Source organism: Alexandromys fortis, unplaced genomic scaffold, assembly GCF_014885135.2.
Source record: "Alexandromys fortis isolate MF-2015 unplaced genomic scaffold, M_Fortis_MF-2015_v1.1 scaffold_32, whole genome shotgun sequence".
Lineage (NCBI taxonomy): Eukaryota > Metazoa > Chordata > Mammalia > Rodentia > Cricetidae > Alexandromys > Alexandromys fortis.
The window spans coordinates 187,084-214,465 of NW_026067938.1; the positions used below are offsets into that span (position 1 = coordinate 187,084).

Here is a 27,382-nt window from a genome sequence, read left to right on the forward strand (position 1 = left end):
AGCAAGCAGGTACTCAAACAAACAGCCGGATAATTTGGGGAGGGGGTGTGGAGAGTGGTATTAATTCTAGGAGCAGAGACACTATGATTCATAAGCCTTGCTTTGCATTTAAAATGGGGGAAAGAAATTGAGGTTTGTGTCGAAATCTCGGCTTTAAATTGGAAGCACGCTGAACTGTGAACAGATGGAGGGGTGTCCTCCTAACATGAAGCGGACCACCAACCCATAATTCCCCCCTTTGCTACCACAGTGGGAAAGCCCAGATTCTCGTCGTGTCTTTCTGCTGCAGCAGTTTCTTCTCGCCCAGTCAGATTCATTACAAAAATGCCCTTTCCTTTTACCTCCTCACGAAGTGTCTAGTTAATTTGATTTAAAGATGCCAAGGAGGGATGCAATTAGACTATCTCAAGGCTGGTCGGTTAAAGGTTATTATTAAGAAAGGACCTTAAAGCTCGCATATTTCAGAATCAAGAAGGAATAAAGACACGGCTTTTAAATGAATAAATATAACCCTTTTGTTTTATTAAGTATTTTATTTATTGGCATATGATTTTTACAGAATAAAAAGAGAATAAATAATCCATCGATGTCTTTGTAAAATATTATTGGTTCAGTCCAGAGAAGCTGCTGATTCCAGGTGGGAAACTCGAGAAAGGAGAAATTCTAAGGGTGATTATTGGGGACAGGGGGTGAGAAAAAGAACGAAGGGATTCTAGATAACAGGGGAGCATGTTGTAATGGGAATCTGCACTCTGATTTGGAATGCAAATCACAATGCTGCAGTCTGACAAGAAATTAGCAATCGTGCTCAACCTATTGAGTGACAGGACACAACCAGAGTCTCAATACTCCACAAAAGGCACAGGGAGAAAATGAACAGTGTCAGGGCTCCGTCAAGCTGTACTGGAGGATAAATGAAGACTCTCTTGCCTGTGTTCATCTCAAAACAAACAAACATGGGGAAGCGCACACAGAGATGAATAAGCTCTTGCCCTTAATGGAAATATGTATGCCTTCATGATTCATATCATATGCTTCTTGCGTTATAAGAAAACTTTCACATAGGTTTTTAAAGCATGTCAGCGGCATGCTGCACACAGCCCTCTCAATTAAAAGAGTAACCCATTCCAAAGAAAAATGATCAGACAACACTCCAGTTCATTTACATATATGAAGGTCTACCTCGCTCTAATAATTGTTATTTCTATTCTTTTTGTCAAATGAATTTAATCCAAAGGTAACTGTGATTAAGAACCTCTAACCTCCTCTCTCTGAATATATATAAATTATTTATATGTAACATAATACACACACACACACACACACACACACACACACACACACACACATATATATATATATATATGCATTCAAGAATTTAGGGACAGTTGCTTGTTCAAGGAAGATTGAGAAGCCATAAGGAACATCAGAACAGCCAAACCATAGCAGTCTCTCTGTTTCAAGCCAACCCAGCTGACATATTCTGGCATACAGACAGAACAGAATGGAGCCTCCAGGCTTGTTTATTTGCTTTATTCACCTCACGACACAGAAAGAATCAGCGAAGCAAATGATTAACAGTAGCACCTACACTACCTTATATTTTACATTTTTTTATAATCTTTAAAACATTTCCAAGTGTGTTACTTAAGGAAAACAGAGAGAGAATTATCCCCCCCCCCCCGTCAGTTGGAAAATACTTCTGCTACTCAAGCACATCCAGGGTCTGAGATAGTAGATGAAGAAGAAACTCTTAGAGCACACATTAGCAGCCAATTCTTTGTCTAATAATACTCCAATGTTTTTAGAACTGTTCTACATTTCTACATTTACAGGTGTCTTCAGGGTTCTTTAAAAATCACCAACTTTTTAGCCACACATGTAGAGAAATAAAAAGAGGACAGAATTAAAAATAAAGAAATAGAAAATATTAAAAAAATATTGGCTGAACTGGAGAGATAGCTCAGAGGTTAGAAGCACTGATGTAGCTCCAGAGAAGCTAGGAGGGACACATAGATTGCCGGGGAAGGGGAATTAAATGGGATCTCCTGGGTAACCTGGGGCGAGGGGGCATGCAGTAAAAGGGAAGGGATGGGAGGTGAGAACATGACAGAACTAGATGGTCAAGGGGCGAGACAGGCAGAGTGAGAGAGCAATGAAAGAGAGATATTGATAGAGAGAGCCACTATGGGGTTACGGAGAAACCTGGTGCTAGGGAAATTGCCAACAATCCACAAGGAAAAGCCTAGCAAAAGTGAAGAGGGTGCCTTAACTGACTTTCCACTGTAATCAAATTGGCGAATACTCCAACTATCTCCATACAGCCTTTATCCAGTAACTAATGGAACCAAATGCAGAGATCCACAACCAAGCTCCGGGTATCCAATCAAATAGCAGGAGGAGGGAATATATAAGCAAACGGAGGTCAAGATCATGATGGGAAAATCTACAGAAACAGCAGAACCAAGCTCATGGAAACTTATGAACTCTAGTTGTGAAACCTCCATGGGTCCAAACTAGGCCCTCTATATGTTAGAGATAGTGATGAAGCTTGGACTATCTGAGAGGCTCCTGGCAGTAGGACCAGGATCTATCCCTGGTGCATGAGCGAGCTTTTCAAAACCAATTCCCTATGGTGGAATGCCTTGCTCAGGCTTAATGAAGTGGGGAGGGTCTTGGTCCTGCCAAACTTAATATATATATTTACATCATTTTCTCCCTTCCTTTTCTTCCCTCCAGCGCTTCCAATGCACCCCTTGCTCTCCCCCTCACTTTCTCTACTTCTCTCTCACACATTCTCTCTCTCTCTCAAATTTATAGTATCTATTTAATTATTGTATGTTTATTATCATAAATATATAACAACCTTCTCAGTACATATAGCATTGTATGCATATGATTTCAGGACTGACCACTTGGTATTGGATAACCCATTTGGGAACTCTTCAGGGAACTTTTACGGTCTCTTAGAAGGTTCTGTTTAATGTGACTTGATTAAAGTACAGATTTTCTAATAAAGAAAATAGCATTAACTAGGAAAGGGGTAGGTGGGATAAAGAAAGAAAAAGTAATTCTAGACTTTTCAAATGAAATATGAAAAATAGCTCAGAAATAGAAATACGCTTCGGATCACATATAATGTACTACCATATTGCCACTTGGGGAAACCTTCCTTTACTATTTATTAGGCATCATCTCCCAAAGGTCCCCAGAGGGCTTACACTGAATAACTCACTTTTGAGATGAATTTTGATTCTAGTTTTATTTCAAAAGCAATAAAAGAGATGAATATTCACAGAATAGTCTTCTGTGCCTTAGAAGACTTTAATCTAAGGCCACAACTGGAAGCACATTAGCTTTTGCCCTTAAGAAATTACCTTTACCAGGATATATTGTAGGAAAAAAATCTATTTCAATAAAAGAAATAATTAATGAAAATGCATACATATAAAGTAATGTAAAAGAATAATAAGCCCAGAAATAAAAGAAAAAAGAAATGACCTTAATCTTGGGTAGTATCCTCTTCCTAATTTAATCTTGGTCCTTAGGCACTTTCAAACCACAATTTTGTCTTTCAAATTCATTAATACTGCACCTTCATGGAGTTTCCCACAATCCACTGATAAAAGTACTAGAGTCTGTTTACAGCTGGCTACTTGTTCAGCTTTACCATGAACATTTTGATATTATTGTTTATGTCTTAGACAGTGAGTTCTTTTGTGAATGAAAATGTGTGCAGAAGTGTGCTCTTACAGTCCAACTAGAACCTTCTGTAACCTAGAAACTCTTATCTAAAAAGAAACCAGATAACAGATTAGCTAATTTTCTCATCCTTCAATTTGGCCTCATTGACAATATCTGAACTTCTGACTCAATCACTGGACTTCCTTCAAAAGAGTGAATCCTTTCTCCTGAGATAAATATGTTTTTAAATACCATTTTAATGTATGTATGTATCACAGTTTCCCCATATGTGCGTATGTGTATATGTATATAAAAATGTGTGTATATAAAACCTTCATTAAATGTTGTTTTAAAAAATATATGAGGCTGACAATAAAGGAAAATGTTCCTTGTGTTCACAAGTTCAGAGGTTTTAAACAGCAAGGTCTAGAGGTCACCTCTAAAGAGAGTACTAGTTCTCACAACAGTGCAAATGCCATCACATAATGTGAGCAGTGCAGAGCCTCCAGGAGCAAGTACAGAAAGACCAAACATAGGCTCATTCTGTAACAACCTCCTTTGTTAGGTAATTCAGTCCTTTAAGATCTAACCCACTTCCAAAACACATAATCACTTTTAAAAATTGTTTCATCAAGAACTTATTACGTTTTTTAAGTTCTACTATTCAAGTTTCAACAATATACAACAATAATACACACACACACACACACTGCTCACTACTTAGTGGAGATGAAGCCTGTCTTGCATTGACTTTTGAGAGAAGCAAAGCATATCCAAACTATTCCAATGTGTGCACACATTTGCAGGGTTGCTATTATTCAGCAAGAAATCTTCCATTGTGATGTGTTCTGCACTATGTGGGAAATGCAAGTGCCCAAGTCCTGAATGTACTAGAAATAGCTAGACAACATTTTCTGTGTTTTTTCAAGAAAGTTTTATTGTTGGTGCAATATGTAGTCTATTTAGATAGACATTTGATAGTTCATAACTTCAGGAAGATCAAAGCACTAAAAAATTCAAAGAGTACACATATTTCTAGTAGGAAAAGTTTCTTTACTCCTTGTGCACTATTAGCTTTGATGAACCCTGCAAAACACTGCTAAACTCCATCCCGGGTTAACAACAATGGCACAATCCATCAGCTTGCAACAGCTCTTCATAGCGTTCAGCAGCATACTCAAGTCACCAATAAACATCCCACAACAGTTGTCCTAGATAAAATGCAAAGCTGTTTTTAGCATTTAATTTCACAAATGCTAAGGAAGACACGATTTATTCCTCCCTCCATTCTGTAGCCTGAATTTCAATATCATCTGTCTACAGCTGTTATGTGGCAGGCATCGCACATTGTATCAATATTAAATACTTCAGTGTGCGTCATATTCATTTCCCTTGCCTATCATTGAGAGCAGAAGCTATGGGATGCAATTGTCTCTCCCTCACAGCTCATGAAGTGAGCCAGAACTTACTGAGATGTTCAGTTTTCTGGTTAGCTCTTCTTATGTGTGCATGTGGTTCCCTTGTGATCATGTTAGATACATATTATGTTTCACTAATTGTATTTACAAACCTGAAAGCATTTAGTATTTCTTCTAAGTGTTAAGCCTGAAGTTCAGAAAAGAAAATTATCTTCCAAACTCTGTAACTGTAAGCAGTTTAAGTTTCATTAGAAGTCTTTTATATTCAACCATGACTCAGCAATGACTAAATGACAGAACTTAATATAAAGTTAACTAGTAAATTCCTGCAAACACATACTATAAATAAATATTTAAATGACATTTTTATTTAACAACCTAAAATATTTAAAGGTAATGAATAGGAAACCAATGTAAATTACAAAGTACATATGGAGTGTTATTTCTCTTGTATAGCTCTCAAACATTCTCCAAGGCATTTTTAGAAATATATATATACATATATAAAATATACATTTGTATATAGTAAATTTAAATTTTGTTAAAGCATTTCTTAAAGAAAAATGAGTGTTACCTCATAGGATTTAGCACATAATGATACTGTATTATGATAAAGTGTAGAATTTTATCATTGAAAGGACATTGGTCTAAACCTGAAATATTAAACAGAACTGACAAATATTATTATTTATTTTAAGGGAAATATAAGGTATCTAAGGTAATTCTGCATGTGCATATTTTTTAGCAATTGATTTATCAGCCATGTATTGAGAGCTTATCATTGCCAACAGTTAACCTATGTTCTGAGACAAGTCACTGAAAATATGTGATATCAGCAATATAACTATTTTTATAAATTTTATGGCATAATAGGGATGGAAAGGAATGTAATTATGGGGCTCTGCTATGTAAAATGATAAAATAAATCAGAATAATATATTAAAAATCATTTCGAGTATTAAGATAGTTACCTTAGCTTTTATAATCAATAAAGACAGTCTTTAAAAAGTCATATGGAAACTTAACAGTAGAAGCTTCCTAAAATCATTTATATACATATATTAAAAATTTAAATGTAGTCATTTTATAGTGAGGTACCAATACCCTTACTAAACACCAGAGGATAGCAAATAAAAATTCCAGTTCTGGGAATGAATGGCTTAGCTATTTTGGAATTGTTGACCAATGACATTCCACAGACTCCAGATATTACAAGCTATTGATAGTCCTCTGGGTGACCCTCCAGAACATGACAATTAAAGCCTTATTGCTGAAGACGATAACACATACTGGAATCGTAGGACATGGAAAAATCAATCTGGTACAGGGCTAGAAGCTTCATCATTATCTGACTAGTTTTCATAGCTTTTGAGAGGAGAAAAAGAAGCAACAGTCTATTCAACCTAAACACTGAGAGAAAAATAAATGACTAGACTGATAAGACATGCCGCTAATACAGTGCGGGCTCAGACATTGTGGAGAAACAAACTAATTTCTGATTAAATTTATAGCTCTCTCGACATGATGAGACACATAGCTGGCACATTACTGTTCCAAATGTATGATTAGACAGGTCATAAGTCCTTGTAGAGAACCTATTACTATTATTTTCTAAAGTGACAAGGGTATCCAAGATCATAAAAGAATCATTACTACACCCTGAATCTCCTATTGGTCCTTACATACTGATATTAGTAGACTTCAATAGTTCGTGGTTACCAATAGACAGGTCAACTAAACAAAAATTAAACAAGAAAATGCCAGAGATAACTGACATTATAAGCCAAATGGATCAATGGATAGTTATAGAATATTTCACCCAGACACAAAAGAATATACTTTATTAGCACCTGATGGAACATTCTCCATAACTGACCACATAATAAGTCAAGTCATAACAGATACAAGAAAATTGAAACAATACACTGGGTACTATGTTACCACAATGAATTAAAACTGAATGCTAAAAACAACAAAACAACAGAATGCTTACAAACTTGTGGAAACTAAACAACTCATTACTGAATGAAAAATTTGTCAAAACAGAAATGAAGAAATAATTAAAGACTTTTTAGAATTGAAGGAAAATGAAAATACAATATATCAAAAATTATGGAATACAATGAAGGCTGTTCTAAGAGGCAAGTTCATAGCACTAAGTGCCTACACAATAAAAAATGTGGTGTGCTTTCATATTAGAAACTTAGCAGCATGCCTGAAAGGTCTGGGACAAAAAGGACTCATACCCAAAAGGAACAGATGACAACTAATCCAGCTCTGGGGAAATCCATAGAGTAGAATCAGATAAACAAAAACCAATACAAAGAATTAATGAAAAAAAGAGTTAGTTCTTTGAGGAAAACCACTGCACTAGTAAAATAGAAGCGGTCATCAAGGGTCTCCCAAAGCCCCCATACACAAAAAAAGCCAAGGGTCAGATGGTTTTAGTGAAGAATTTTACCAGATTTTCAAGGAAGAAATGACACCAATATTTCTCTAATTATTCCACAATATAGAAACAGTAGAAACATTGCCAAATTCATTTCACAGGGTCACAATGTCCCTGCTATCCAAACCAAATAATGACTCAATAAAGAAAATTGCAAACCAATTTGCTTCATGAACAAAGATGCAAAAAATACTCAATAAAACACTTGCAAATAAAATCCAAGAACATATAAAAAGAGGACCCACCATGATCAAGTATGCTTCATCCCAGAGTTTCAGGGATGGCTCAACATATGTAAATTGATAAATGTAATCCACCATATAAACAAACTGAAGGACAAAAACCACTCAATTATCCCAATAGATACATTAAAGGCTTTTGACAAAATGCAACACCCATTCGTGGTAAAAGTCCTAGAGAGATTAGGGATACAAGGAACATACCTAAACATGATAAAGACAGTTTACAGCAAGGACACAGGCAAGAGCAACTTAAACAGAAGGAACTCAACACAATTTCACTAAAATCAGAAAGTCTACCAGATCTTCAAGGAGAAACCAGCACCAATACACCTCAAGCTATTGTGAAAAATAGAAAAAGTCAGAACATTTCCCAATTTCTTTCAAGATTCTCAAAGTTTCAATTAAAGAAAAAGCATACATTATTGTATCTGTCTTCAAATTATATAGTCAACAAGCTACATCCTGGGGCTTAGAGGACCCATGTGGTATCAGTCAATACAGAAATTCATCTCTGACTCATGTATATGTGGGGGGAATGGCTGGGGGATTATGCGTACATGGCAGCATATCCATACATAAGCATGGCATGATAAAGATTTTAATTCAGGATTATGTGATCTGAAAGTATCCACACTTTCCATCATAAACTGTTATGTTTTCAGTATATCTATCTGACGACTGTTCAACAATTTGGAGTTAGTAATAGAGTGGTTAAAACATTTGTTGACTTTTGATTATGTCTAAAACAAAGGATAGTAAATGTATAGAAATGAATATTAGAAGCTGATAATGACTAGCCATCTATGAACAGTTTACAGAAAAGGCAAGCAAAACATACTCCTTGCTGAGTAAGATTCAGAATGCCAAGTTAGAACAAATCCAAGCAAGTCTCTCATGGCTCAATAGAACTCCCTGAGTTTCTTACTAATAAATGTGTCTTACAATAGGCATGCCCATATGCACAATTCAGGAAGTATAGGAACAGAGAGAGCTCATTAGACTCAATTCTAATACTGATTTTTATTATCAAAAGCAACATTTAAGGTACTCTGTTATATAAGAATGTGTATTCCTAGCAAATTATATAACTGTAATCAAGGAAGTTGTATCTCTAATTCCTAAAAGAATGAATATATTGATGTGTGTCCATCTTCTTAAGACATTCATACAAGATGCTAGGGACTGCCCTCAGGTTTTTATATAATATCTAATTTTATGCTTCATGTGCCATATCATTTCACAAAGACTCATAACAAAATATGTAACATGATATTATGTTTATATATGATTATAAACATATAACTGTAGTTAAATATGAAGAAGTACATCATGTACATAAAAACACAACTGTAATTGTCCATAATAATAGAAATCATTAACTAAGTACTACTATGTGACTATCACAGTTCTTAGTATTTTTAGTATCTTTGAGTCTATATAGTGTATCATCCTCAACTTACAGAAGAGAAAACAGATGGGCAAAAATGGCAGAGCTTGCATGAGAATTCAAGTAGTCTGGTTCATAAGCCTGTGCTATGGCTATAGCACTAAAGTACTGTGAAGTAAAATGACTGCAAATACATTTGGCTACATCAACAAGCTTGGGGAACAATTGGTTAGGAGGTGTTCAACCATTCTCTATGCTCTGGTTAGATGATAGGAATTCAGATACAGCAGAGTTCAAATGATAGCTTTGTAAGCCAGCCCAGTACATTCTCTGCAACCTCTTTACCTTTCAGGCTCTCATTTGTAAAGAAAAAAGGAAGCTTATTCAAAGGTGATATGTAGAGGATCAAGTGCTCACACAGGTGTGGGCATGACCACAGGTGGCATTTAATAGTTCAGATTCCTTTTTCAAAACTCAAAAGTGTTGTCAATGTCATTGATTTACACCTCCTTGAGATATTTAAGGAAAGATAATAGAGAAACCTCAGGTAATGTGAGACTAGAGTTTAAAACAATTTATGTTTTCCTGACTCATTAAGTGAATTGTTTTTGTAAAAGTAATAACATATTATCTATAAATAAGTTTTTTTCTCTCCATAAACCAGTCTGAAATTATTTTTTCAACAGACAGTATATTTGGATAAGACAGGTAGAGAGTTTTGGTTTATCAATTCTTGCATCAACTCAATACCTTTTATGCCTTAAGTTTTCTTAAACAAATTTGGTCACACAGTATAATTGTCTTGTGTAATTAGACAGTGGAAGAATATTTATTACAGTCTGCTAATAAATCACATCAAACATATGTGAATGTTATCAATATTGTAAACTGTTTCCAAGATTTAGTAGAAAAACACTGAAACATAGTATATTTTTGGAAGCCTTTGTGACCTTACTTTATTTTAAAAACTTCATTTTTAAAAAACTAAGCAGATACCAATCACATTTTTGTTGTATCAAGACAAGATAATGCAGGAAAATTGTTTGTACTTTGTCAATCATGTTTTGAATAAACACTGGTTGGCCAGGCAGGAAGTATAAACAGGTCAACCAGAAAGGAACTAAAGGCGGGGCAATGGGAACAGGAGTATTCTGGGAAGAAGGAAGCTCTTCCTGCAGTCCAGCCTAGACCATTGAAGAAGCAACATGTGACCTACCCCACTGTGAAAGGTACCGAGTCATGTACTCAACGCAGATAAAAATAATAGGTTAATATAAGCTACAAGAGCTAATAAAACGACTGAGTTAATGGGTCAATCAGTTTATAACCTAATGTAGACTCTGTGTGATTTTCTTTGGGACTTGCTGGCTGTGGGAACAGGGCAGGACAGAAACCCCACAAGCTGGCCCGCAGTTACAAGACAATTATTATTCCTTGAAAAATTATTTTGCCACTTATAAATAAAACACCTACTACAATAAAGCTATTTTTATAAATTATTGATATCCTTCAGTTGCATTTTTAATTAGTCAACAAAATGCTTATTCTGCACCAAATTTAGAACCTATTTGTTTCTAAACCCTAAATCTGTCAATGATTCTTAGAATGCTGAGGGAAAACAACAGTTCAAAACAGTAACAAACACAGTAATTATTAGAACAACAGAATAACTCATAAAGATTGACCAGACACAAAGTTACATAACTATAGTTCTATCACTCAGGAATGTAAGACAGGCATTCGAGAACTACCTGGGCAAACACACACACACACACACACACAAACTGTATATTAAAATAATTTTAAAAATCAAAAACAAAAAGACTTAGATTTTGTGGCAGTGATGGTATGTACCCTTAGTCCCAGTACTCAGGAGGAGGCAGAGGCAATTGGATCTCCGTAAGTCTGAGGCCATTCTGGTATTCAGAGTGACTTCCACCAAAGCCAATGCTACATAGAGAAATCATGTCTCAGGAGAGAAAAAAATTAGATTTTTTTTAAATTACTGACATGTATTAAACATTTTAAGAATGTACTTTATATTATTCATGACAGGTTGGCATCTTTAAGTAGTTCTTAGTTACAGATACTTAATGATTTCTAACAGGAAAAAATGAAACAAGCTAACTTTAAACTTTATTGAACGTTTCTGAGGTCGTGTTTAATCACTGTCTGATCCTAACTAAGCATAAAGCACAGGCATATTTATTTAATCATATTTGTTATATACATAAATATATAAATGCTGCTTATAAATGCATATAACTATTTAGATCATAAGATAGAAAATTTGATGATGATGAAGATGATATATATGATACAAATCATTATATTGTTCAATTTTTTATTTTGTTGTTAATGAGCTGTACATATTTTTTTGCTCCCCTTCCTTCCCCCACCTCCTCTTCTACCCTCTCTCGTGTCCCAAAGCTCCCAGTTTACTCAGGAGATACTGTCTTTTTCTCCTTCCTAATGTAGATCTATGTATGTCTCTCTTAGGGTCCTCTTTGTTGTTTAGATTTCCTGAGATTGTAGAGTGTAGGGTGGTTTTTCTTTGTTTTATGTCTAAAAGTCACTTTTGCGTGAATAGATATTATATTTGTCTTTCTGGGTCTGGGTTACCTCACTCAGTATAAATGTGGAATGGAACAGTCTAAAAACATAACATGTTTTATCTCATAGTTAATCTCCCACAGAACTCTGTTAGGTTGTTGCTGACATTAACTCATTTTCCATTGTGTTGAAAGTGGGATAATTTTCCTGAGATTGTTAATAAGTTTCAGAGCTGAGATTCAGATCAAGACTCTAGGGTCAATAGCTTCCATCAATTTTGAATAAATGTAGCATAAACAAAAGAGAAGAGAACAAAAATTCATTATTAAGTAAAATTAAAGATCTCTTTATATGGTTGTCCTGTGTTTGTGGTAACAACTTTTGGACATAATTTTTAAAATTAAAAGTTAAAACATTAGGGTTACATCCTAAAATATAAGATATTTGATGTCTGACCCTAGAAGGCCATTTATTTTTTACCAAGGCCCAGTGAATCAAATACAAATTCCTTAATTAAAATTAATTGAAATTTAAAATACCCAATTGAGACAGATGTCAGGAAATAAATATCTTTGTAAGTTTTGCAAAATAAATACATGTTAGTTGGACTTACTATCTTCCCTTTTTATTCTTCTACACTCTTGGGAAATTCTCTGCGATTTTATATATATTTATATCATTGTTTACATAGAGCCCTTTCAAAATTCATGGGTGATCTTTGAACTTTTCAGGGCATGACTTACTACCTTAATGGTGTAGGAGTTCTTTTGTTTGTGTGTTGCTTTCATTGGTTTATGAATAAAGAAACTGCCTTGGCCTACTTGATAGGGCAGAACTTAGATAGGTGAAGAAGAGAGAACTGAATTCTGGGAAGAAGAAAGCAGAGTCAGAGAGAAGCCATGGATCTTCTGCCTGAGACTGACATTGGTTAGAATCTTGCTGGTAAACCACAGTCAAGTGGCAATACACAGATTAATAGAAAGGGTTAAATTAAGATGTAAAAATTAGACAATAAAAAACTAGAGCTAATGGGCCAAGCAGTCTTTTAATGAATACAGTTTCTGTGCCATTATTTGGGGTATAAGCTAGCCAGGTGGCCAGGACAAACAAAGGACCCCCTCTCCCTGCAACAGTTTGTCCCCAGTGTAGAAGTTCCTTTTGTTTGTGTGTTGCTTTCATTGGTTAATGAATAAAGAACTGCCTTGGCCTAGCTGATAAGGCAGGACTTAGGTAGGCGGAGAACACAGAACTGAATTCTGGAAGGAAAAAAGCAGAGTCAGAGAGATGCCATGAATCCACCATGGATCCGCAGCCAGAGGTTGATGTGCTGAAACTTTTCTGGTAGGTCATGACCTCGTGGTAATACACAGATTGATAGAAATGGGTTAAACTAATATGTAAGAATTAGCCAATAAGAAGTTAGAGCTAATGGCCAAGCAGTGTTTTAATTAATACAGATTCTATATGATTATTTCAGGTGTAAGCTAGCCAGGAGGTTGGGAAAAACAAGTGGGCCCTCTTTCTTGTAACACCTTAATTCTTTTTACTTTTCTAGTTGTTTGCTCATTGATGATTGGCTTGGTGATGCCATGCCCTTTCCTCTGATTATCAAGGACCTGTTTCTCCACCACCTTTTCCCACCTTAAAAGAGAGCTTTCCCATCTTTTTAGTCACTTTATCAAAAAACTCAGCAGTTCATTAAGCAACCAAGAAACAAAATGAGATTAAACCAAATTAAGTTTCCAATCTTGATTTTTACAAGCATTTGAAATTGAAAGCCCAGCTACAACCTAATAAAAGGAGCTAGAAAGAATGTAAAAGTGAAAATTTGTCTTCTGGTCATGACATGTCTATTGCTCTCATCAATTCCTAGTAGGTGTGGATACCTGCAAAAGATTTACACAAGATCAAACTGGCCAAAAGTCCAGCATGGTTTGGGGAGGAACTAAGTAAGTCTTACTCCAGAAAGGAGTTATTGGCAGTTGCTGATGGCTGGAAGAGAGAAAGTCATTTTTGTTTGGAAAGGATGACCACTGTTAGGCTGACTATACATCAGCTTGCCCATGTGTATATGAGCAACAGTAATTGGATAAGTTAGAATCTACTACAAAATAAGAATTTTGGAGGACACAAAGTTGAGAGGACTGGCGGTATTACAAGGGGATTTGTAGTCAGAAGTGGAATTGTAGAATAGATATGATCATAATACATTGTATAAATGTATAAAAATAGTATTATGGTAAATTATATAGAAATAAAACAAGCAAAAAAGAAAATGTGATTTTGATCTCAAATTAATTATCTGACAACAAAGGAGAGAGTTATTGCTTTTTTATAAAGACAAGGTGTTGGATCTCAGGAGGCCCAGGTATGAGGCCCAGTGTAATTTCCTGAGCCTAACTTGAGTTGTCATGAGGCCTATGTAATTTCTTAAGCCTAGCTAGAGTTTGGAGACCTGTCTCTGGCTACCCGACCTAGACCCACCTACACCCAGCTACCTCTAATGTGGCAGAATATTATTGGCCCTTGTTCCCTGCTCTGCCTTCACCCATTCCTGGCTTCTTCACCCCCATCACAACCCTATATGAGTCCCTGCTGATACCATTAAACTAGATCCTGTTTTGGCAGACTCCCCACTCAGTGGGTATGTTTCTCCCTGGTGTCTTGGGAGGGCTGAGTCGCAACACTCACCATCGCTGCAACACTCATCATTCCAGTCAGCCCCAGGGAGAGTCTGTCTGGTGGATTCAGCTCTACATTCTTCCCCCGCTTTTTCTGCCAGAAAACTCAGCAACAAGGGACATGTAATACAGCATTACACTATATAATGTAACATAAAATTGTTATCTGAAAATTATACTCAAGATAGTATACTACTACTTCCCTTCAACACTATTGATATGTCTCTTAATATGCATCGGAACTTGTGCTCATTAGTAAGACACAGAAATAAACAAAGCATTTTTTACTCCGGCAACTTATAGTCTTTTTAAGTCTTGATAGAAGGAAACAGTAATAATCTTATCAGTAAAGAAAAAATTAAGATGTATTGTTATTTTCCTATAGCATTTTAATGTACTTAATAGAGACTAGATAATTGGATTGTTTTGTGCCTTGATCTCTATTGCATGATTCTAAAATTCACGTAAACATTTCTGTTCTTTTACATTTTAAGTCATATACAACATATCTATAATGTATTAGTGTAAACAGCTCTTTTGTTGTAATAGAAGGAAATGCAAACCTAACAAGACTAAAAAACCAAATTGAGAGATTTTTCTTAATGCACATTCACAAAGTGGACAGTCAGAGGAGGAGATTGTCACAACAAGCCTGTCCCCCAAAATGCTGAGGAAAGCTCTGAACTTCTGATAATTTCATACAGCAATAGTGCAGTTCATATTCCAGAACTCTTCTGAGAAATGCCATTGCCAACAGCTGTTACCTTCAATAGCCATACTTCAAAGCAGCATTAGCCTTTCTTATGTTGAAGAGAGGATAAAACCTTGGTAAGCAATGATAAATGCCTCTGTGGGATAGACTTTCACCAAATGAGAAAAGGTGATCATCACAGTAATGTGGATTAAAAAGTTTAAGAATGAATAAAGAATCTTGCAGGAGTTGTGAGCAGAATAGAGTTAAATAAAGAGAACAAATAATAAGAAAAACAAAGCAGAAGAATAAATTAAGAACCAATCAAAAACTGACAAATGAGAGAAGCAGCATGTCCACTAAACCTTGGGCTTGGTTCTCCCCCCACCTCAATTTCTAACTGCAGAAGAAACTCTATTCAAACATTCAGAACCGCTATATTAATGTACTCTGTATATGCTGTTTGATTTTGAGTCATCCTTAATCCAGCTGTAGAACAATCTTCAGTTTTTCATGCTTTTGTATCTATTCAACGGATAACTCCCTTTGAAATAAGAATGTATAAACATACAGATAATTTTTTATTCTGGTGGAAGCTTCACCCCCATCCCTGGCATCCATATACCCAGAGTCTGGATGGTCTGCTGTAGGTTCCACCCCAAGCCCTCTCCCCCATCTCTTTCCAAACCCTACAGCATCTCAGAAAGCCTGTCAAATGACCCCTCCCCGAGAGACGCTCAAGAACACTCCCACAGGGTATTTAAACTGCCTTTCAGAAGACATGTGGTTTCCAGTCTTTCTTTCCAGTCTCTTCTCTAGGGAGCTAGAGAGCGTTTTATCCATTTAATCTGGGCTTTTTCTAATTTGGTTTGGTTTGGTCTAATTTGGTTTGATGCGTTGGTGGAGAAGCTTATCGAGGTGCAAAAACTTTGTAATTTTCATCAGCCTTAGTTTTCCACTATTTCCCATGGAATTTCTATCTTAGAGAGACTGAGATTTATCATTTTCCATTCATTGAATAAGAAAATTAAGGGACCAAATACATTAAGCAGTGCATCTGGGATATGTGAATCATACAAAGTCACAGTAGGGACTGGTTAATCGTGACTTTTCAGACTTTTTTCTGTTTGATTATCCCAAACTAATTTTCGTCCCTTGTGAGCAACTGAAATCGCTACACCCAGTCAGTAAACAAACAGGCAGTTGTCAGGTCTAAGAATGGAAGAATCATAGACAAGATTAAGTTCATAAGGCCTTACTTTGGCCATCAAGATTCAAACATAGTACCGTGACTTATAAACGAGGCAACGGTGTGAAAGGACTTCAAGCTCCTTCTAGAGGATATATTTGAGCTGCAAGCAACCTTCTAGAGAAATGGTTGAGCAGCAAGGGATGGGGCTTGTGCGCTTCACAGTCTCTAGTCCTGCTGGCTGGAGCTGGTATGCTTGGAAGCACCTGACCCTCCAGAGATCTGTGCCGCTTTCCTCCCAGGGGCATGTGAAAGCAGACCTGGGCTACAGTGGACACCTAGAGCTGCCAGAGACACTGATGCCCACTCCCTGGAAGGGATGTGTTGAGCTTTGCTCAGCTCTTTATTTGCCAGGACTTGAATCCGAAAATAAGGGCCCGGTCTTCACAAAGCAAAGCAGAAACCTACGATAGAATATCCCCGATGTCTCAATTCTGGCATCCAGCCCAGCACAGGGGAAGGGCTAGCTGTCACTTCTGAAGGACAAAAGACTTCGCCACCCTTAGAATTGCTCCAGTGCTGTTTTTTTTTAGTTTGCTTTATTCTTAGCTTGTTTATTTGCTAGGGTGGTTAGAAAAAAAAAAACCATCTTTAAGAAGTGAGAAAGGATGCAGAAAGCTGAGCACGCCTACTCTGGGGTGCAGTCTGCTAGTAAATGCACAATGTTCGGGTGCTGACCTTCCCGGATTGCTTTCCCCTTCCCTCCTGCTTTTCTTTTGAGGGTGTAGCGTAAACTTACCCAGCACAGTTATGTACACAATGTCCCTATTGTGTTTCTAATCCAGAAAAGAATGGATTAAACTATGAGTATCCCCTCACCTGTCCATGGTTCCCTTAGCAGGAATTTAAAACAAAGAAAAAAAAAATCAGTTTTTCTAGGTTTACACTAGCAAGACCTGAGAGGACACATCATAGAAAGTGATAATTAAAATACAAATTAGAATCAATGGAATCAGCATTGCCATCATTACTATTAGGGCAAAAATCCCTTCTTTATTTTATTGAAACTCTGAGTGTTTCACATTACATGTCTCTCCCAAAGATAGGTTAGGATAAGGAAACGTAAAGATGAATTGCTTGCATTTCTCTGTAATCTTTAGGTTGCAAACCAGATCAAAAGCCCTGAATCCAGGCGATGGTAATCCTGCTCTTCTTGCTTCCTGTCACTCTCTATGAATTAGTTATCCCCTCTTCTATGACTCTCCAGTACGTGTTCCTGGCTGGTGAAGGCAGGGCCACAGAACTAGGTCACATTGTCTTGAGTGCTTGTGAGCACGGTCAGGTGTCTCTGTTCTGGTAAGCCACAGGTATAGGGTTGCACCTTTGGAGCATACCAACATGTAAACAGCATGTGAGGGTATCATTCACTGAGACCCATTTAAGTGATTAGTAGTCAATTTTGTAGCACGGTGGAGGTTTACTTTCTTAACCGCTAGCTTCTGTATGATAACTTTCACAAAAACACTTTACTCCCTGGGAGAATATAGCTGCCGGGGGACAGCTATATTTTATTTTATTTTTTATTTTTTTATTTTATTTTTTAATGTGTGTACATATTTGTGTACTTGTGTGTAAGTGCACCACATGTCTATATATGCCTATGGGGGTCAGAAAATGACCCCAAAACCTCTAGAATTGGAACTAGAGGTGTTTGTGAGCTGCCATGAAAGAGGGTCCTCTGCAAGAGCAGCAGGTGCTCTTAACTACTAAATTATTTCTGGTCCCACATATCATCTACTTTGGATATTTTATTTCTATTATATATGTATGGGTGCTTTTTCTACATGTATGTCTTCGCATGCAGTGTGCACAGGGGTGAGAAGATAGTGACAGATACTGTGGGCCTGGAGTTGAAGATGGTGGTTAGCTGCCAAGTGGATGTTGGGAATCCAACGGGGATCCTGATGAAGAATAACCACTGCTCTTATCCACTGAACCATCTCCCCACATCAGTGGTTTATATAATAATTAAAACGATGTGGGCAGTGCTATCCCTAGGCTGGTATTCCTGGGTTCTATAAGAAAGCAGGTTTAGCAAGACATGGGGAGCAAGCCAGTAAGCATCATCTGTCAAAGCTTCTGCAACAACTCCTGCCTGAAGCTTACTGCCCTGTTTGAGTTCCTGCCTTGATTTCCTTGATGATGAACAGCAATATGAAAGTATAAATCAAATAAACCACTTCCGCCACAACTTCTGTTCTGATCATAATATTTAGTTCCAGCAACAGAAACCCTAACTAAGACAAGTAGGTACTAATTTTGTGATGTATTGCTGTGACAGACCTGCCATGTTTTTGAGAGGACTGTGGAACTTTTGAACTTTTGGCTAGAAATTACATTAAGTCTTGAAAGCTCAGTGGGATGTGCTGTGGAAACTTATAAGAATTTCAAAGAAGTGTAGAAGATGGAGGTTTGACTTGTGACATTTCAAAGGGAAGTTTAATGACTCTCAGGACTGTTTGTTATTTTGATTTAAGATTATGTCCTTCTGGTTAGCTTGAGTGGTAGAATCAACTGTATTGAACAAGATACCAGAACTAGTAAAGCAAATAAAGAAAAATAAATAAAGAAAAATCAATAAAGAAAAAAAAACCCTTTGCTTTGTTGGGATACTCAATGCTAGTTGATGGGAACAAAGAATTTAGTGGTGATTATGAAGGGACCGACACTGTTGAGGTGAAATCTTCTGGGATGTGTCTTCTGAGAGTCAGCACTAAGAAGCTGTGTTCCAGGGGTGGCCAAGGTTAGGCCTCATGCTGGTGTTCAAACTTGATAGTTTAAGGGTCACCCAGGTGGTTTTGGAAGAATAAAAGTGTTGTGGAAAGCAGCTGAGGCTTGGCTCTGTGAGAGGCCAGGAAAGACTGTTGGTGAAAGGGCAGAGTCAGTAGCACTTGGTGCTTGACACCATAGAGAGAACTTGTGAGAGGCTATTGGTAAACATGTAGCCTAATTAAAACAGATGATCCCAGCAGTTCTGGAGATGCCAGTACAGTGGGACCTCCACCAAGAGCACGGGAGCAATGGACTAGAGCCAGCTAGAGCTTAGAAGACAAGCTGTTTGTGCTGCTGAGGCAGAGGAAAGGACCTAACAAGTCCCTTGGAGGAACCCAGAAGACAGTGAGCATATCTCTGACATTGGACATTGTGTTTAGACAATTGGAATGTAGTTTTGCTTTGGTTTGCTTATGACTACTCTTGAAGGAGGAAGGTATTTAATTTAATTTTGATTTTTACAGGAGCCCACAGCTGAAAGACTTTGAACTTTTAGGATTTTAAGAGATTGCATATTTTAAGGAGACTGAAATGTTGATGTGTTTGAAATCTGTGGAACTTTTAAAGTTATTTATGTTTTAACGTGAGAAATTGGGGATGAATAAAAAAGGGAAGGCTGTGGCTGATGGTGATGTGTTTGTGTGCCAAGCTGACATGGGATCAGTTGTGCTGACTAATCTTAAGTAAAATTGACCCACAAATGAATTATCTGAAACAAAGGAACCTCAATTGAAAAAAATGCTTTCATAAGATTGTACTGCAAGTCAGCTTCTTTACAGAAATATAAAATAATGTTTGTGTTTCAAAATTTGTTCGTGAATTAATTGATTAATATTACCAATATTAACAAAGAGTAAAATATTTTTAAAAACTGAAAAATGGAATTGGATAGTGTTTCTACTACCTTTATTTAAAAAAGCATCTTTGCTTTTTGAGCCAATAGTTAAACAGATTTATCAAATGTACGTTAATGGATATTAATACTCCCAATCTCTAGGGTTTTAAAGGTCCTATTGGGAGAAAAATTTTAAAAAGATGGCAAAGTTTGGTATTTTTATTTGAAGCCTAAGGATGCTTGTTCAAAACCATCTTGAAATTAGTCTATAAAAAGCAAAGCACAGCAGATAAATCTACTTGAAAATCTATTTCCATGACAACAGAAAGAGAGCATTAAAGGGTCAATACACCTCTGCAATATGTTGTGAAAACGTTCAGTCATCTCAAATATTTTCAAGGAAAGATGTATCTTTATCTCCATACTAAATTCCAATAACATGTAAATGAAGAGAGTTGCTCCCTTTTAACAAAAGAGGAGTAAAAGCTGGTATTCATAATCCTGAGCAGTTTTTATATTTATTCCACAAGATAAAGAAAAAATATAAAACATTTTATATGAAATACCTGCTATAGCTTCTGTAGCCATCACAAAATTTTTCATAAAAAGTCATCCAGATAATCATATTGTTTTATGAGTATATATATATATATATATATATATATATATATATCACCATAAAATTTTAAAAATCAAAAGAATTGATAGAATTCTATGACATGAGATACAGAAACTCAGTTCTGGGAACGAAAATGTTGAGGATTTTTGGTTTAGCATACAAAAAAAAAAAACCGCTTAAGAATTATTTGGGAAAAACAGCTTTCCTTCCTTATGGTAACAGCAATGTTTTGCTCAGAAATCATTTTGGGTATTATGCTTTCAAGACTTCCTAAACTTAAAAAATTCTCGAAAAGCAAATTTAGCATAGAATTATGAGAGATAGTTTTGACTATGCTATTTCGTGTGATATGTATCACATTACGGTAGAGCTAAGGTGGTGTTATATAATAGAATTTGGTCTTTGCAGCAACTCTGTATGCTGTGCTATCGCAGACACCCCTGACATTTCCCCAGCAGGTGAGGTTTTTGATGCTCCCAAGAACTACAATCTATGTGCTTTTAAAAGAAACAGATGACATATTCCTGTAGCCAGTACTTTCTCTAGTCTATGGTGTCATAGTTCAAGCCAATACTCTCAGCTATGTAGTAGCTACATTAAGTATTTTAATACAAATATGCAGTATTTCCTTTCACTTAGTCACTGTCTTTAAGCTGTGATATAGCTCTTTAAATGACTTAGGCTAAAGATGAAATGGTAAAAATAAACTACTTAAGGTGACTTCATGTGTCATGTGACTTCATGCTGAGAACCCAAGGATATTTTTGTACTATTTTATGTCAAAACATGGCACTTAAGATCCATGAGCCAAGACATTTTTCCCTTTTTAGCCTTAAACTTGCATGGAGATATAATACAAATAGTCACAAAACTAAAATAGTTACTCAGCTCAAAATAGAGGACACATTGGTTAAAGACAAAGAAATAGCACATTCCAATTAACACTAAATGAAATTAATGAATATTTCCCTGAGAAACTAAGATAATGATTTTCATTGGAAGCCCCGTTGGATGTTTCCACTAGGAAACACAGTTTTCTGCACGGCCAGAACAATATTCTTCAATGAAGCATCATTAATTTTTCTTCTCTATCTGGTTCACTTATTATTTCTTCTTACCCACCCTCAGTTTCTGAGAATTTCTCCGAGTTGTAAGGCACTAGTCTAATTATGTAGCTCTCATAGAACTAGGACTGAAAGAAGACTTCCGGTGTATGGTTTTTGATATAACTCCCTGGCCTTCATAGTCTCATAGAGAAGGCCCTAATGAGAGCCCTTTGCCACATGAATAATTTCCTGTTTACCTCTGATGAATTCCAACCAGCTATTGCTGCTGGGATGAATCTGAGGGATAATTTCTTAAATAGAAAGCCCTAGATTTCTTCCTTTTCATTTTAGAACCTATCTTACAGTCTTTAAAATAAAATGTTCCATAAAATTCTGCAAGTTAAAGGCCAAACCAAGCTGTAATTAGTGGCTTAGAAAGTGGCTTGCAGTTCATTTGCACTTCCTAAGTATAGATACAATGAAGATAAAATCCTACCTTTTGATAGAGGGTATGGCACAAAAGTTGATTTCTTTTCTATGTTTCCGGAGGCCTGGGCTTTGCCTCAACCACCCCCACCAGAGAAGGATTTTGGAAAGATATCATTCCATTGTAACTTCAATTTTTGAATTAATGTATATAAAATTAGATCATTCACACTAGATCTACTGCAGAATACCATTCTAAAATTCTTGATGATAATATAATGTGTTTGATATACATATATATATAATATGAAATAATAAATTTCATGATTCAGTATCTAATAAAGAAAAATATTTAATAAGTATATTTGTTATAATCATTAACTAAAGAAAAGGTTAATATTCTAAAATTCTGCTTATCTGTAAATGTTAAGAAAAGCAGTACTTAATAAATAAATGAAAAGTAAGAAAGTGATGAGAAAATAGAGTACACGTTCACATGAGAAAAACTGATAAATCCCTCAATTTTAACTTCAAATATTCTTTTGTTCAAATGAAGGAATTAGCTGAACTACCTGAGATATTTCTGCATGCTAATTATTTCTATGATTCCAAAATATAAACTTTAACTTGTATTTATGGGCTTCACAGGACAAAAAAAAATGTTTTCTATATGAAAGCATATGCCATGTTTTCCATGCAAAGGTAAGAGCTAGTTAATCTGGTGATAAATGGTGTCCTCCAAATAGGCATGTACTTCTTCATTCCTTCCAACACTCTTTAGGTGAGCCATTTGGACTAATTACAGCCAACCATGTAGACGGATAGGATATATGTGTTGCTTCTGAGAAGGGCAAGGACTTTTTATATAGGTTTTTTTGATAAATTTACAAGTAATGGAATCTTTTCTTAATGAAACACTGCCCTAAGTTGCAAAGTAGAGCCGAATTCCCTTCTGTCCTATGTTAGATATCAAACTACTAACTAAAAACAATCTATCGATGTTTTTATTACCCCAAACTTTTGGGGTAAGGCAATTATATGTTATTCACATTGGCTTTAATAATATTTGATAAAATGTAGGCAAAATGCAGTCTAGAAGATACATGTTTACTGTCTGAGTAGTTAGATGATCTGAGGTAAGATTCTTCGGGATCTTTACGGATCCTAATAGTTATATTTCTAATAATAAGTCATTGTATATAAAATAAATATCTACTGTGTTTAGAGCTGCATGAATATATATAGCCTATATGGGAAAGAACGTGTGAAGAAAAGAGATACTAGTTTTCGTATATACTACATATATAAACTAGACCTTTTTGTATGGAGATATTGTCTTCTCATCCTATTCCCAACAGCTTTGGCAACTAGAAATACGTCTCCATGGGTAGAGAACGTAACCGCAGCCCACTGTTGTCTTGAGATTTCATCTCCCAATTTCTCAACAGCTTCCCTTGCTGTTCAGTTGGAATGAATATGTTGGTTTCACCAAAGAGAAGTCCCAGCTCCCCCCTTAAATCTTGACAGGAATCAGAATGTAGTGGCTTCGGAATAAGGAAGCCTCCCTTCTTTTCAGGCCCATGGTTAGCTGCACCTAGCAGCTGAGGAAAGAGGAAGGCTGAGTGCAGTTTGCAAAGCTCAGTTTGCATGGGTGTGAAAATTTTATTCGCATTCACGATCTATTTTGGTTTCCAATGCTATAATGAATTTTAAATAGTTTCCCAAGCTACGTTTCACTATGTCGTTCTTCATTATCATTGAACTTTCAGGAAATATGTACTTTAAGTGTCAGACATGAATCAGCATCGACCTAATAAACAAATATTGCCAGTGGCTTCACACATGGTAAAACAATATAAGGGAAAAGTGCCAGCCCCAGGAAATGGTGCTATTAAAACAGCAGTTGGAGCAGGAATCCAAGTAAGGAACAAATACAGACAAATATTCTATGATGGGAGATGCTGGCCTCTCCACACTGTTTGGAATGGAAGCTTTAAGCAGTCTATTACATGTGAAAGGCGCTGATGGTAACGGAAGATGAAAATCTCTATCCAGACTGTTCAGTATTGATCTTTGAGGTAATTACATGAAAGGGTAAAAATGGTGAGACTCTGAAGTATAATTTCCTTAGAAAAGAGCAGGGAAAATAAATGGTCATTTAATAGAACAATTTTATAATCTTTAAAGGCTGTAGACAGGAGATAAACTGAAAAGAAGCAAGGAACACTTATAGAAGCTAATGAATGACCAGAAAGATGCAAAAGGAAAATACTTTCAGTTTTGTTTTGTTTTGTTTTGTTTTGGGGGGGTAGGCGGGGGGAAGAGGACAGGGTCTTGTTATGTAGCCCTGACTCCTCTAGAATTTACTTTGTAGCCCGGGATGGCCTCAAATTCACAGAGAATTCTCTCCTTCTGCTGCTTGAGTGTTGTGATTAAAATAATTACTACCATACCTGGCTGGATTAAACAGTTTTTAAAATGTTAAGTCCTTTTTCATAGCATAGTCTAATTTTTATTCTTGTTCTACTGTCTAATTTATTAAAAGTCAAAGCAGAAAAGTAAACCAGCCTTAAGGTGTCAGATATCACACCTTGACATGGGTTAGAGTCTAGAATACCTTTGAATTTGTAATAATACCAAATGTCTCTATACTCAAATTTGTAAATCTATTAAAACATTTTAAAAACTGAAATGAATAAAAGTTTGAAAAATAACTTCAGAGCACCAATTACATCATAGTAATTATCTTTCTCCCCCCCCCCTCTCTCTCTCTCTCTTTTTTTTTTTTTTTTTTTTGGTTTTTCGAGACAGGGTTTCTCTGTAGCTTTGGAGCCTGTCCTGGAACTAGCTCTTGTAGACCAGGCTGGCCTCGAACTCACAGAGATCTGCCTGCCTGTGCCTCCCTAGTGCTAGGATTAAAGGCGTGCGCCACCACCTCCCGGCTAGTAATTATCTCTCTTATTTGACCAATATTCTGCTTTTTAAATATTTTTAAGGGGGATTGGGAATCTGGTCAGTTTTTAGAGTATTTCTTTAGCATGTATGAAGCCCTCAGTTAAATTGCTAGCCCCCATTCTTCAGGAGACTCTGAAGTACAAGGTTATTTTCAGCTACATAGCACATTTGACATTAACCTGGGCTACATGAAATCTTGTTTCAGCATCATTATCTTCTTCATCATCATAATAATAGTAGTGATAATTAACCTCTCTTTTATTCTCAGAGCAATCTAAAAACTTTGATAGTAATGTGAAATTATTAATCAAATGCCTTCTGTTCTTACAGCAAGATGGAAATCAGAGAATAGGTGTAAACCATTTCAAAGCAACTTATGGAACAAAATACAGACAAGTGCCAGGTAGACACTCAATAATCACTATCATTCTATTTGCTAGTACTGTCTTCCAGTGCACTACTCAGTTATTGGTGGCACCAATAACTCCTCTGATTAAATGCCCTCTTTAGAGGACCTGGTCTTGGAAAAGCTTGTGGGGAATTTCAGATGACTGTTAGTTAGCTTGCTTTGTTTTCCCCCATTATCAGTAACTTAAAGGAAGGGCTTCAAATCACTTTGGTGCAAAGAGATTAAAGTACTTTAAAAATAGATTACACTTCTATTCCTAACAGCTAATACATATTTAGGGTGATTATTTCAACTCGACTCAAAACATTGAAAAGAGATTTTTTTTTTTTGGCATGTTATCAAAAAGCTTAGCTTGATGCTAAGTTTAAAAGAAAATAGCTGGCAAAACAACCTTCCCTGGTAACCTAGGAGTGTGTGTGTGTGTGTGTGTGTGGGAGAGAGAGAGAGAGAGAGAGAGAGAGAGAGAGAGAGAGAGAGAGAGAGAGAGAGAGAAACAGGTAGACAGACAGACAGACAGAATGTAGAATGTGGAGTATATGTGCTGTGTGGGGTGCTGTGTAGGGGGTGTATTAATGTGATATGCTCTATGTGTGTGTGTGTGAGAGAGAGAGAGAGAGAGAGACAGAGACACAGAGACAGAGAGAGAGACAGAGAGAGAAACAGGTAGACAGATAGACAGAGAGAATGTAGAATGTGGGGTATGTGCTGTGGGGGGTTGCAGTGTATGTGGGTGTATTGATGTGATGTTCTGTGTGTGTGTGTGTGTGTGTGTGTGAGAGAGAGAGAGAGAGAGAGAGAGAGAGAGAGAGAGTATGTACTGTATGTCTGTGTGTGAAGTGTGTGTGAGAGCATGTGTGTACCAGATTCTAACTAAAAGCTCAAATTGGAGCTTATTTAAATTACTAAATAAAAGTACAACACAAATCAGACAAAAACTGGGACTTCAAGTTCTTTCTTTTTACCTTTGGCAAAGCCACAGAAACAATGAGATCAAGTCAGAAAATCAGGAAATCTTCATTTCTTTTTACAAAGAATTAGTAAGATTACCTGCAGAGGAATGCTGTGTTTTGTGTAAGGGATTATGTTCTAAGGAATTAAAACAAAAATCAGAGAAGAAAAGAACCAACAAATAAGTGTCGTGGCAACCCAAGAACTCACATGACTCTCTTAGGTCTTATTTCTAAGCAGTCCTTTTGTGTGAAGATTTTATGGCATTAATACCATTCAGTTACCAAAAATAAAACTAAGAAGAAAAAAAAAACACTCTTTAAGCCTTCTTAATAAGAGCAGACAATTGTAAGCTTAAAAATGCTTAACAATTTCAGTACCAAGCAATATTTATGCAGGGTAATTTATAACTGGTCGGGGTTAGTGTGAACTATAGATAGATGTCCACATTTGAGTGTTGAACTACCATCTAGTGGCATTCGGCTATTCCTTCCTGCAGAATATTATCTCAACTGGGATCCTTGATGGCTTAAACTCCTCCTAGAGTATCCAGCTGCCCCCATTCATCTGTTTCATACAACTTTGTCCTAATTGCACCTGGCCTGAGGGGCTAGAGTATAAAAATGGAGAAGTCCAGCCTTTGGGGAAGTGGGTGGTGGGGATTGGTGGGTGCTCTATCTTTGTAGCTATGGAGAAGCATAGATGCATGCTGGGTAGGGTTTTCCCTGCGCACTCTGTTGGGAAAGTATTCATATTCCCTCACCTTATCTTTGTTAAGAAGCCCATTGAATGGACTGACTCTCTGGAGAGAGAACCTTAGCAGACCCTGCCTGGGTTTATTTTAGTATAAGACTTAGCCTATGGGGTAGGAGTGGACGATATCTCCTGCCCTGAGAAGAGATTTTAGCAATACCTCTTTATCTTAATGACGAGGGAGGGGGACTTGATTGGGGGAGGGGGAGGGAAAGGGGAGGCGGCGGTGGGGAAGAGACAGAAATCTTTAACAAATAAAAAAAAT

The 27,382-nt window shown here is 36.5% G+C and overlaps 1 protein-coding gene across 2 annotated transcripts in view; it reads right to left on the reverse strand.

The window, feature by feature from the left end:
* Positions 1-27,382, reverse strand: part of Gpm6a (glycoprotein M6A) — a 229,599-nt gene that overhangs the window by 97,794 nt on the left and 104,423 nt on the right. The window lies entirely within an intron of this gene.